Genomic DNA, 14,395 nt, shown 5'->3' on the forward strand with positions numbered 1-14,395 from the left:
TCACACTTTGAGTCATAAGCAGCATCTACGAATATTTCAGTTGAACATACTCACACAGAGACTTGCCCCCATCTGTGATGATGCTTACCTACAGAAGTGTTATACTCGGACAAGCAAGCCTCACAGTAATTCTGTCTTTGGATGGGGAAGAATTCTTTTGTGCAGGAAAATGTCACTTTTCCACATCTCCCCAACACACGCATTCCTAGGTGCTCAGCCCATCATTTCAGATGAGATGAGCATTAAGCAGTTCCAAGATTCCTGCTCATTTGAAGGGAAAAAGTGCTCAACACCTTCTCAAAGGGAGAAAAAGGAGAAAAAAGTTCTATCTGGGAGGATTTAACCTCAGTGTGTGCTTTATAAAAGATCATACTAATATGTAAGATATGTAAACATTATAGAGCAATCAGAGACAAATGAAATGATGAATTCAGTTTAACAATATTCAGCTGTGGTGCAACTGCCAGAAGGCACTTTTTGTTATGAATAGATCATTTGGAAGAGTTACAGACCAGATTTCAACCCTGGCGTGTGCTAGGAAAATCAATGTCAAACTATCTAAGATCAGAAGGTATCAGCAGCACATCTGGCAGCCCACAGAAATGAAAAATGTCTTTAAAATATATAATGCCATACAGAACTGAGCTGAAGTATGAAAGGACCTGCTTAAATGGCACTAATATGAGATCTGTAAAGTATTTAATTTAGTTTAGCCCTTCCCACTTGCCCTTCCCTCTAAAACAAAAACAGGCAAAAAAATCCACCTCTATGGTAAAAGTCTACGTGGAAAACAGCACTATGTACCCCTTTCAGGCTACCTTACAGCTCATATAAGTGAATCAAAGGAGTCAGTGCCTTTAATCCAAACTAAATTCAGTTTTCAGGACTGTCATTTGGTACAAGGAGCAGAACAGAACACAGACCTTCATAGACGAGAATCACCTAGGCATACAGCCATCCCATAAAATGAGCAAGTCGCAATGTGAGATTTATTTTACTTAACTTTGTTTTGCTAGACTAGCCATAATGATCGGGCACATGCTTGTATTTCCTCCCCAGTTTTATGTAAATGTTACGGTAATCAGAGACAAGATAAAATAAAACAGGCCACACCGCTGAGCACAGTTGTATGGAAGGATGAGTTTCAGTAGAATTTTCTTCCTTAGTTGACACCATCTGTTGATGGTGGAGGCTTACACAAATTCCTTACAATAACACTATCGGAGAATTTGACTATTACCTGAAAAGCAAATCTTTCTGTTCTCAGGGTATACTGCTATATATCCATCTTCTTCCATTTTCATTTCTGCTTCCTAATATTGGGCCTCTGATATCTGGCAGAATACTAGTATCGTTATCAGATGCTCTATTTGCTTGCAGTATGCCATAGAACGAGAAAATCAAATTTCTGTGGAACTATTCTTGACCTACGCTCACTTACATGAAAGCAAAATTAAGCCTTCATTCTGTCGCAACTTTTTTAGAGCAATCATTTGCTAATGAGAAGCTAGGTCAGAAAATTTGTTTGAAAAATCACCTCATTTATCAGCTTCTATAGCCAGAAATTCAGAATAACAGCTGCTTTTGTTAGGCTAAGGCAGGTATGAAAAAAAGATCTAAGATATTAACAGAGAGTAGGGAAAGAAACAAGGAAAAGCACTGTATCATCAGTCACCAACTAATAAATGCTCTTTACAGTTCTGGACTTTGATCATTGACAAGTCAAATACTTTCATTAACTTCTCTGCTGGCTTTTAACTTTCAAACTTTCTGACTGACTGTGGATTGAGAATACTGACATTCATTCAACTCAGGGGTTTTACACCGATGCATAAAATCCTGTATTAAGAAAACTGTATCATTTTGCTTCTGCTGACAGATGGGTCTTATATAGCTATTCACCCACAACTCTCTGACAAAGAATGAAAGAGATTCATAAAAAAAGGAGAGAATTCAAAGGGAAACCCCAGAATGTTTCATTTCTAGGTTTCTGGTTCAAACTTAGGTCACGGTAATAGCTACTGAACGTGTGATTTAACAACAGCATTTTCTGGTGGCATATATATTAACTGGGCGGAGTTGGGGCATACAATTGGATTTGCAGTGAACTGATGCCTACCCTAAAATTGCCATCCTGGCATTATTTCTCGAGCACTAAATGGGTTTAAAACTAAGCTTCCTTATAACTCTGGAGGCAATTTTCTAGGTCAAAACTATGGTGAGGTCAGTCAACTTCTTCAAATATATTTATTATTAGCAGTAATTAAATATTAAACACATAACAGCATTCAAGCTTTAGCCTGATGTAAAATATATTTAAGAAAATAAGGTCTTGAAACCCAAGAAATGTACTTCAGAACACAAAGGAAATTAAAATTTATTAATATTCCAATTCCTATAGGTCATATACCGCCAGTAATTCATTTGATTATATTTTAGGCTTACATCCTCCAGCCATCATCGGTTTGCTATGTAGCTGCATAGCTTGTGGTGGCAAGTCACATAGCACTCTTCCATGTGACAGGTTGGCATCGCTTGGGGCATCCAGCGACTCAGTCGCTCTGCAATGATATTAAGACTAGGCCACAAAAATTTCTGCCCAGAGCTAACTTTATCCCACTGGAAGCATGGAAGTTACTTGAGCGACGACAACAGCATAGATACAGAAAGTGGCTGTCAGGATTCTGCCTGAACGCATCCATCCACAGATGATTTTGGTAATGTGTTTGCATGCAGTTGAAGAATTCTGGCTTATGTGACCAAATCACTTTCAGAAACGCCGTGCCGAACACGTGCTCCATCACTTGTTGCCAAGGCTATGCCACAGGTTTACCAAACCCAGAGACGTGGAAACTTACTAAACCTTACAGACTCTCATTTAGTTATGAGAACGGCAACAGAATGAATCAAAGCAAAACAAAATTTTCCAACTATGTCTATCTAGCTTGTGCAAACCAAAAAAAAAAATAATCTTCTAAGTCATCAGTCAATATTTTTGCAGTATGAGATAGTGCAAGATAAGATTTCTCGGGAGCCAGGCAAGGTTGAAAGAGACAGACGGAAAGGCAGGTATCATCCAAACTAGAAAAAATCACACAATCAATCAAAGGTTCTGGGCACTGCCCAGAGTGTAAACTTATGGCCAGAGAGTGGCCTGTAGTGGGGAAGTTGAAACAGACACATGTATTCAGTATTATTTTTTTGCCCAAGTGGGTTTCTTTTGCGTTGGCTGTAGTAAAGACATGTTTTTATGTCATTTGTGTCCCCTCACTGCCTTTAGTCTCACGGGAAGTGCGTGCAAAGGGCGACTGCTCACAGGACTGGAGCTCTGGCAGAGGCATATGTGCCTATTTAGCTCGCAGGGCCTGAGGCAATTGGCCTAAAGGGTCTCAGAGGAGAGTTTACGCCCAGAAAATATAATTGAGAGGCCAAGGGCGAAGACAATGATATTGCTTATTCACACACCACGATAACATTAAGAACACAGGTCAAGCATACTTCAGTCCAGCAGCTCAGAAGGTTCCAAGTGCAGGAGACCCACAGAGGACATCCATGACAATGTTAAAGACCTTCTTGATTTTGCTGCTTATTCTGCACTTGGTAATGTCACAAACTTGTGTGATAAAAATCAAATCATTCACAACCACAATAATACCCTTAAGTAATAATTATCAGAATTATAAACATAGAGAGAATATGCATCAAAATGCAGACTGGAATCTGAAATTTCTGATGACGATTTGGAGGTAGTATTCCAGTTCAATCCCTGCTTTAGTTATTTTCCAGACAAAACTTTCAGCACGACCTAAAAGCAGGAGAAACAGATGAATTGTTAGGAACTACTGTTAGCTATTATTCCAAATAGTAACCCTTATGAGAAGGGTGAATGACACACATGCAGAACTATTTCTAATTTTCTAAGTTTTCCATAAAACATTAACTGGTCTATAAACTACAGACCAAACAAGGCACGTGATTAATGCCCAGTAAAGAAACCACACTACTAGGGCAACTTGATTGCCTCATCTCTGAAAATATTTCACATAAGTTATGTGATGGGACTATATACTGCACAACCTGGCTTTATATCTAACGAGAATTAATTAGATGAAAACTAGACTGAAATTATTAAACATTTCCACTGTTAGATTTTTTATTCCAGGCTAAATAAGGAAAGGTATTTGAAAATTTTTTAAATCTCATGATTTTTAATGGAAGAATAATTTTAGTTATTCAACTTGTTGACATTTAAGGGTATAAAGAGAAATTAATCTGGACCAGTGCTTCCAGCCTTGGGAGCCAAAGACTCGACTTGTACAAACCAGCATATTAACCACCAACTTCATGGAGATATGTTGATTTTTACTGTCTGAAGATCCAGGCTAACATTTGTATTTAGACACTTAAATAAGTACTCTGATTTTCAAAAAAGCCAAATACCCCATTTCCCGTTGATTTCTGGCTCAGGAACTTAGACCATGAAGCCAGCTCTTCAGGTATCCAAATGTGGACTTGGGCACCTACCCATAGGAAGTATGTTGGCCTTAGTTTTCAGTGTCTATAATTAAGAATGCTAGCAAATGTCCATACAGGTGAGAGACACCTCTTCAAATGAGGGATAGTAGATACTTAGATACAGAAGAAGAAGAAGGGAATATGCCTGCTTCAGCATGTTCGTGCTCTTCGCTTCCTAAAAGTAGGGACCAAGAGAGTTGTTGGAGACAGCTCCTGCAGTCAGCACTTTGTCTCTAAGAACATCACATGAGCTCCTTAAGCATGCTTCAAAAAGTGAGAACTGGACATGACTTTACTAGGCATGCTCCTCACTCAAGGGGGATGACCACATCCTCAAACGTTTACTGCCTTACAACTAATCCACCAGCAAAACCTGTAAGTCAGGGTTTGAGGGTTTGCCCCCTCAACCAGAGGATCTCTGTTCTTAAAACAGTTAAACACATCTATTAAAATGTTGCTTAAAACTGACAACAACAACAAAAAAACCCAAACAATTTTAGCAAAAGCCCCCATTTTACTCAGCTGTATTTTATTTTACCTTTTAAACTGCCATAGATCAGGCCCTTGCCAAGGGCAGGGAATGCAAGGGATCACAGACTGCACTTGTATAAGCAGCTTTTCTGGAGGTCTGCCACCAGAAGCCAGCCTGAAGTTGCATTTCCAAGAAAACCTTCTGACAATGGATGCTGTGGAGCATAACTAACTCACTGTCCCCTTTAACAGAGCAACAGACCCTTCTACACGGCGTCCTATTTTTAGACAGCAGCCAGGTCCAGCCTCTTCATCTGAGCTGACTGTGGGTACTCGATGCTGGTTTTCAATATACTGCATCAGTTTTCAGCCAATGGTATGTATGGTATTAATATGTCTTAGGGTACAGCCGCATGAATAAATTATTATGGGCAAAACAAGGAGGTCAGTTGCCCGGCAAAACCACCTCTACTCATCATCTTCCTGTGGTGTATCGTGTGACAGATCCCAGGGACCTCGCACATTCCACAGGAAACCAGGGCCAGGAGTGCTACTGCAGAGTTGCTGACATCGTGCAAATACACACTATAGATTACTCAGTTAATTTCTTATTACTTGATCAGACAAAAGGACTTAAAAATTCTCTCTCTTTTTTTTTTTAATACTTATCTTATTTCATAAGCTTGCAATGGCAGCAGCCTTCAAATATTAACCAGCAAAGATGGACAACTGAGGTTTGTTTTAAAAAGAATAATATTTTTCACATTATGAAATTCTGCCATTTTCCTGAGGGGAAAATACAGTACTTACCTCTCCTACTGTAAAGTTTTTACTTTCTCTCTTTGCACTCAAAACACCAAATTCAAAAGCAGAATATAAAACCAGGAAAAGATGAAAATTATATGGAAGCAAAGTGCTCTTCATTTTGTTTGCCTTACTATTATCAATTTTAAAATGGTGAAATTTTAATAAAATATCACTTCTCTACCAAAAAAATGTATTTTTATAAATCTCCTTTTCAGCCAGGAGAAAATGTTAGTCAAATGAGAGAGAGAGGGAGAGAAAGAAGAAAATTTCAAGCATGATTAAATCAAATTGGGTGAGTATATATTTTATTTTCACTATATGTTACCTACCTCATCAGGGCAAGGAAACTCAACTTGAAAGAAAGTCGAGTTTGGCTCACGGCATTCAGGGCTGCATTAAACCGTCCCAATTAACTTTCTCCTCGCAAGGACAGAACAAAAACAGAGTGGGTGCCCCTGTTCATAAATGGCACTGAAATCCAAACAACGGACGATATTTAGCCACCGAACTCTCACAAGGTTACCGGCAAAGTCCTTGTAGCTCCTTCCCATTCAAACAAATGTTCTCCTACCTGTACATATAGTGCCTGTCCCTCCATTTACTTTTTGATAAAAGCATAAGAGACAGCCTACAACCTATAGTCTTATTATCTCTCTGTGTGCCATAAAAAAGGAGCTGTGAGGAGGATTAGAGACATCACAAACACATGATCCATGACCCACTGTTTAAAAGCAGATGATGCTCCATGGAAAAAAAGTGCAAGGAAGTATTAGGAGATGTGAGGCATCTCAGCCACCTCATCTTTAGCCAGGAGCGCTCTGGCCACAGAAGCTGAGAGGGCCACATCCGAACAATGTATTCTCCAAGTCATGTTTCAATTGTTTGCTGAAATTTGCCCACTGTTTGCAAAAGATAGGAGCTGTAATAGGACACAAGTGTTTGAAGTTGGCTACTTAAAAGCACAAGCTAGAAGAGGAGCACGGCTTAATGGTATTGGTATCAGGCACATTAAGTAATCACCTGACCATGTTACCTGTAGCCACTTTGTGAGGCAAACAGTTAGAGAGGGAAAATATAAAAATCAATGTTCTGGAATAGACACAAACTTCTCAACTTTCTATGAAAGCCACAGAGAGCTGGCAGATCTCTGCCAGTGATCTCCTGACCATTGAGTGATGACTTTACTGATAGGTTGTGAGCAGCAGACTCTCATGTTTGCATTCATGTGGGTAATCTGTCCATGAAGCACTAAAAAACTCTTGACTCATATATATGAATCAGGGTCACTAACCTCACACATGATGGAAGAGAATGGCAGCTTGGGCTTAGGTAGCTCTACCATCTTGGAAGTTGGATCCCGAGAGTCCTGTTACAAAGAAGCAAGACCTGAACACTGTTCAGGTAAAACTGAAACCAATGACCAGCAAATCTGAGCAATAAGATCTATCCTTCGAATTGAGCAACAGAGAAAACCATGAAGATGGTCAAAAAGTACTTCTGAGACCAATGGGCTGGGGAGGCTGCTTGTGATCCAACAGCTGATCTTCTATAAAACATATTATAAACTAAGAGGTGTTAGAGGGGTAGACATATTTGTTTTCTTTGTAGGAGAATGATGTTTTTTTCTTTCTAGAAAGAAGAGTTTCACAAGGAACTGTCAGATGGTTGTGACAGTGGACCCAAGAACTGAGAACTGTCCCCAGAGAGGGGCTGGAGCAAGCGGATCAAACAGTTTCTATATCAGTACAAGGAGAGGCCAGGAGGGTCTAGAGAGTAGTTTCAGATTAACAATTAGGTCATTCAGAGTCATACATGAGATAGGTCTCCAGGAGATCAGAACGGGAGCAGTGAGAAGTCTAAGCACAGCATCCGCCTCTAGAACTGTCCTTGGGTTTGCCCTCCTCAGACACAGAAAAACAATAGTGGTGTCCTCAACAGAAAATTTGCACCTCTGTAAGTTTTTATTCCTTGGGTGGGAGGTTAACCTTCTGTGTTTATTCCAGGAAGCAAACTTGGAACTAAGCCTGGGACATGTTGAGAGTTTCAGCTCTGGAAGAAGTTAAAGAATGAATTCATGGGTAACCATTCCAGACTCATTCAATGTTCACCATTCCATTTGCCTAAATCAGAGATGCAAGAACTTCAAATGTCTTATCAGGGACCCTGACCGAATGCTCAGCTTTGAAACAAACCCTTTAAACTAGATGAATTTTTACTGTTCCAAGCTTGAATGTTCACATACATTTACATCTGCCTTTCATCAGTATCAATTAACACTAAGCACATTTTATGTTTCGGCTTGGGAAAGTACACAACAGAAACACAGTAGCATATCATCCTTTTCTTTGTATTGCCAAAGGTCCCCAAAGGTCAAGGTTTCTTACATAAATTAGCAAAAAAAGACCTTTAATCTGTTAAATTGTTTTCAAGATCCAAAATAGAAAAAAAAAAAACAAAACACATTCGTGATGGATTCAGAAGCTTTTTGCTAAGCACTTAAGCACCAGCAGTTCTGCATTGATTTATTTTATTGTTTTATTTAGTGCAATGTCTGGATACAGATATAGAGATTAACCTTTTTTTTTTTGCTCATATTTACTGTGTCGCCTTCCTTGAAATGGGAACTACAAGTGTTTTGATAAATGGACTGAAAGGTTGTCTGGTTACACCATAGCTTCTACTTGTGTCCTCGGCTGAAGTGCTATTATGTACCCTTCTAAAGCAATGCTGCTCCATGACTCACAGCAGTTACTTCTGTGCCTCTCATAACAATAGCTCACTGGGGATATAAGGCCTCAAATGAGCTAAAACAATTTATACCACCCATTTATTTTTACTTCTCTTCCAATGATAGATACTCACTGTCACAAAATGCCAGTTTATGTGAAGATCATAAATCTTCCAGCACCGACAACTAACTGCAGGCCATTTTAAATATGCACTTTATAACACTACCATTTGCTGCTACGGTAAACTAAATTCCTGAAAGTTCATCACAATATGAACTAACTCTTCTCAATGTTTAAAAAAAATAGAATAAAAAAGCCAAACCAAAGATCCGTATAGCCCGCTAACCTGTTGTTAACAGTTGCCAGTAACAGATCGCTTAGGGAAGAGCATAGGAACAGGGTAAACATACAGTAATTCTTCCCCAGAACGTCCTCCCAGCCTCCAGTGAGCTGAGGTTCAAGCATATTCCTGTTCTTACTTCCAATCAACACAAGAGATGAAGTCTTCAAAAGTGACTGTCTGACATTGCAAACAAAACACGTTTTTCATGAACGTTAGCAATCTCCCAGTAAAAAGCTCAATTAGTGCATTAGAAAAGAAATCTACTATAATGCTGACTTGGAGATCAGTACAAGTCTTTCACAAGAACATCAGAGTTTTTTAACTGTCTCAGAATTATTCCTTCAGCTCACAGCCTTTCAGCTTCAGTTCTGGTTCTTAAACAAACACGCCTCAGATACCACTTGCAGCACTATCTTATTTTACGAGACTAGTAAAACCTCATCCCCACATGAAAGATTTGGAACTGTGCATTGGAACAGCTGGGTCACAAATACTGGTGGATGCTACACCTCACTTACTGGATACAAAAACAACTCCATCTCCAAATGATACTTAAGAAAACCCCACCAAGCCTCCCAGTCAAACTCTTTGTGTATTCCAAGGCATTCCCAGTCCCTGTCACTGTGGCTAGAAGACAGCAATGTGACATGCTGGGCCAGCACAGGAAAAGAGGGTCTCCATATGAGGTTTCTAGCACTGACATTTTCCCAAAGAGCTGATGGCAGAATTGTCAAGTGTAGGAAGATATGAGCTATCCTGTCTCATACCCTTTCCCGGAGGCTGCGTTGTAAGATCCTTGTCTTCTCTCAAAAAGTATTTTCATAGTTCTCTCTAACATGCATGCTAAGTAGTCCAAGTCTTGATAACACTAATCCAGTCAGTTCATCGGATCAGATGTTGACAATCCTGAAGAACTTGGGGCTTAGTAGCTGATGTGACAGAAATTCAAGGCAAGGGTGGGAAAGAAATCTCAGATGTGGCATTTAAACAGGAAACTCAAGGGGTTTTTGCATGTAGGTATTATTCCTAAGCTTATTATTTATGGGGGAGAATTATTCTTCAAAAACCGTAGTTCTTACTGCAATCAGTAGGAAATATCAAGGAAAAGCAAAATCTTTTCAAATGAGTTCTAGTGTATTTATCTACTCTTGATGCCTTTCCCTCATATCTTAAGGCCTTTCTTACTTATTTATTGCATAATACATTTTTTTTCCCCTTTTTTTTAATTATTTTCCTTTTTCAACATTAGGTAACTACTCCTATATTAGTGAAGCTTACTACCAACAATAGGATTATACTTAAAGGTAAAATAAATCTTCTGCAATATCCCTGAGTTACTGGAAGCAAATTTACATTATATGAGATATGCCATCACACACTACTTTAAACATGTTTTTAAACGTTTGAATAACTAAATGGGTAAATCCTGAGAACCTTACTTGGTGTTTATTCAGCCCTTACTTACTGAGACAAACTCCCAAGGACAGAGTAAACACCGAGAGAGGACCTCAGGCCGTCACCCACAGTTATAAACAATGAACTCAGCATAAACCGTGATTCCTGGCTGACGCTGGGAGAAAAGCAACAGCTAATGCTTCTCCTCATTTTGCTTCCAGAATGATTATATGAGAAGAGATTTACTTTCTCCCTAATAAAACTTGCCCCATCTAAGATCTTCTACCACCCACAGCTGGAGAAGCAACAGGAAACTTAGCTGAAGAACTATTCATTCATGAGAGCCTGAATAAAATTGGAAATGGAGAAAAAAATCCTTAGTAAGAGGCCTACTGCCTAAATACTGATGAAGTTTGATTGACTGGGGAATTTGTTGCTGTTAAAAAATATAAAAAGATACTTAGAAATGCCATTGCATCTATATCACCTTGGACCATGCAGTCCTTAACACCCAGCACTCACATACCCTACCTTCCGTTAGAAAGATCTTTTTCTGCACAGCTTCAGGTTTATGCTCATGCAGCAAGTGGGTAAACGAAGGAAAGGCAACAATCTGACAATCGTACAGCAAACCCGCAACACTAAACAAAATCTGAGATTTTGACTCCAATTTCCATGCTACTCATTGCAAATATGGCTAATTCCAAAATTTTAAAACTAACAGAAAACTATTAAGTTGTTTTTCATACCATTATTGTGACCCCTTGAAAATTCTACTTAGTTGTTTCAGGGCCAGAGGCAACCTAACTGATGACCAAGGACATCCAATATCATATTTAATTTAATTTGCATATTAGTTATTCTTTTACACTTCGGTTCAGTTCTGGTAAGAAAATGAGCACAAAAAGGAGTCCTTTTTGTTCACCATGCGATCTAGACACACAGAATAAGCAGACGGTTTAATAAATTCATACCCATTCACAAAACCAAAATAAATAAGGGATCTGAAAAGGCCGTTCATTATACATAAATATGCTTGTGATCTGAGAGAAATCCCCTATCCAGCTCTCCTTGCAAGAGAACACTCCAGGAAGACACTCAGGTTTCCTCAATACTGTGGGCTTCAGGCTAATAATACGTTCTTCTGGGTCTAGAGAGGAGCGATCAGAATTGGTTAGTTTGCAGTGTTGATGAGAGTGTTGTATCTGTCAAATCTAGTATCATCACTTTGAAGAATACGGAAAAGGAAAGACAAAAATCTTCTGTTACAATGGAATGCTGCTGCTGGACTTCGGTGGAAAAAAAACCCAAGAATAATGGTAAAGATCAAATCAAACTGAAGTTGCTTTATCCTGTCCCCTACAATGGAGTGATGCTATGCTATCCGAACATCAATGGAGGAGGACAATTTTATAACTTTCCTAGCTAAAGAATCCAGAATACAACCTCCTTCCTACAGCAGAAGAAACAAAATCCCCAAAAACTTACTAAAATATGCACCTTTATAGTTAGGAAATAAAGGTGCAAGGTGTTAGCTCTTAGAGCTAGATCTACTAACAGCTAACCTTCAATCCCACACTGCTTTAAGTAGAGAGGCCCAAATTAGGCAGCCCAATATTTCCGTCAGCCAGACCAGATAAATCTTACAAGTGTCAACACAAGTACGTAAGAAGCTCAGTCTCTCTTGCTTACTCTTTCTATGGCAAAACGTGGGAAAAGGAGCGAGGAACAGGAGAGGAGCCCAATTAGCAGTCAGATCTGGAGGAAGCTCAACATAAGCCTTTATATCCATTGTGCTCACATCAAAAAGAATAGAAAATCCAAGGAAGGAAGAAAACAAATCTCTGGTTTACATATTGTTTACCATACAGTGCAATACATTATTGTCTGTAGTGCGTAAATGCTGGTGTTTCAGAATACAGAAGAACTTTGCAACATACAAGGCAAAATTTCCGACTCAGATGTCATACACTCCCCAAGCACTGCATAGGTGCAGTTTGTAAAAGTAAAGACGTAACAATTAAAAACCTACTAAACTATGAAGTGCCTCAGTCTCCCACCTAATAAAACTGGAATAACAATTCCTACTCTCTTACCCCATTCAGTCACTGTTGCAAAGAACCCCAAGAACCCCAAGACCACCACTGCAGAAAGGCTTAATATTCTAAATCCACCGAAGAGAAGACACTGCAGAAAGGCTTAATATTCTAAATCTGACACCCCACTACGTGGCTCTGTGTCACACAGGGTAGTTTGCAGTTAACTGCAGTATGGAAACCGACATGCCCGTTGGAATTTTGAAAGCAAGCGTTTTCACTGATGTCAGTGAAACGTCTCTAGAACATCAGCCTTCACGTAGTCTCCAAGCAGAATATTTTTCAAAGCATTTGTTCTGTCCACATCTACTCTTTGAGACTTTGAACTCAATGATCTGTTCACAAAAGGGAAGGAGAGTTGGCTGCAGAGTTTTCTGGACATGTTACTAAGCATGATCGAGTTTGTGTACAACAGAGATTGTACTGCTTTCAGCTACATTCCCCTGAACAGGTTGATTACCAGCAAAAGCGATGGGGTGCAAAACTTCGATGTCTCTGACAGGCACTCACTAAATAGGAACGTCCCATTCTCCCAGTCACCAAGGCATACCTGAGCTTTCAATTATGTCAGGCCAGGAACAAAGGAATCTTGCTCATAAGAACAACTTTTAATAACTCATTTACTGAGAAAGCCTCCCTTTCATCTCTGCCAAGCTTTAGGAAAGGCTGGGAGGCAAGCAGAAATAAACATTATACAGACTCACCACTGCTGGCTCTAAAGTAAACTCTCCAACTTCCTATTTACATTTCAAGATCTTAAGCTTTGTGGTTTACTAGTTCTGCAAGTAAGTGCTTTGGGTTTTGGAGGCTGCCTGCACATGATCTCCCACCACTACTGAAGTCTTCCTAGCTTTTATTAATATAATAAGGAGGTCAGAAAAGCAACAATCTTTTATATACCCTGCTAGCAGAAATATTTTACTTCTCGCCTTTTAAAAACAAAACAAAGCAACCAAAGCATACAATGTCAAATTAATGCCAGCAAAGGGGATATTACAGTTTTGTTTGTTTCTTTTTCAAACCAAGGATGCTAGAACACAGAACGAGACAGTCTCATTAAAAAAGGGTGTGGAGGACTTCTTTGAGGGACATGCAGAACGCGGCGGCAATTTTATGGATATATAACCCTTCTAAGGCCACAGGCTGAAAAAGCACCTAAACAGACTCCGTGACCTTTCCCTCAGAAGGCTAAATCTGTGTGCACTAAGGACGGGCAACCTGTAACAACAGCCGTGAAGTAAATGTGGTTTTCATTTCATGCAGCCCTCTCTGAATGTAAAACGTCTTCATTAGTTGGGAAGTCAGCACTGCGACTGCTGCCAAATGCAATATATAAGCCAGCAGAACTGAACTGAATGAGGACGGAGCAAGGGAGAGGATCCTGCGACGCTAATTTATTTCTCCCATTTGAAAGACACTAGCTCTGTGACTCATGTGCAGAACAGGCCTTACAGAAGAGAAGAATATTAAAAAACCGAGAGGGCAGACGCTTATCAATTTCACAAAGCTTGCACGGATCATTTCAAGAACTTGTCTGGGCTGCCCTAGCTTCAATAGGTTTGCTTTTGGTTTGGTTTTTTTTTTTTCCTACTGCATTCCTCCCCCTTCTCCCCGCTCACCTGACCCTCCCAAACCCAGCCCCTTTCCCCTGGTCAGGAGAAGGACAAATTGCTGCCTTTGCAAAACCCTGGGTCAGGGCCAGTTGGCACTGAGACACGTTGCCCTGGGCTTCTGGCCCTGTCCCCTCGGAGACTGCACGTTTCACGTCAGGGATGCGTGTGCAGCGGTGACTGAAGAGTGCGAGGCTGAAGTGCTGCACGCAGTCCTCCGACTCACTCTCCCGAAACACACTGCTCAGTGCCATCCCACTAGATTAAATATAGCTGGCAACGCAAGTACCAGCCTATTTAGTCCCCACAAGTTCTCCCCTCATCGCAGATGATTTCAAGCAGCTGAGGAGTCCCTGTGTAGTAATTACTCAAAAGTCTGCTGCTTTAACAACGTGGCATGTTCTGAAGAGGAGACTCTCGTATCAGAGC

General features: G+C 40.0%; 1 protein-coding gene across 2 annotated transcripts in view; it reads right to left on the minus strand.

Annotated features, from left to right (window-relative positions):
• The window catches only part of FGGY (FGGY carbohydrate kinase domain containing), a 137,860-nt gene that overhangs the window by 51,871 nt on the left and 71,594 nt on the right, over positions 1-14,395 (minus strand). The gene's annotated exons all lie outside the window — the stretch shown is intronic.

The sequence above is a fragment of the Charadrius vociferus genome, unplaced genomic scaffold (assembly GCF_000708025.1).
Source record: "Charadrius vociferus isolate BGI_N301 unplaced genomic scaffold, ASM70802v2 scaffold163, whole genome shotgun sequence".
NCBI classification, from domain to species: domain Eukaryota; kingdom Metazoa; phylum Chordata; class Aves; order Charadriiformes; family Charadriidae; genus Charadrius; species Charadrius vociferus.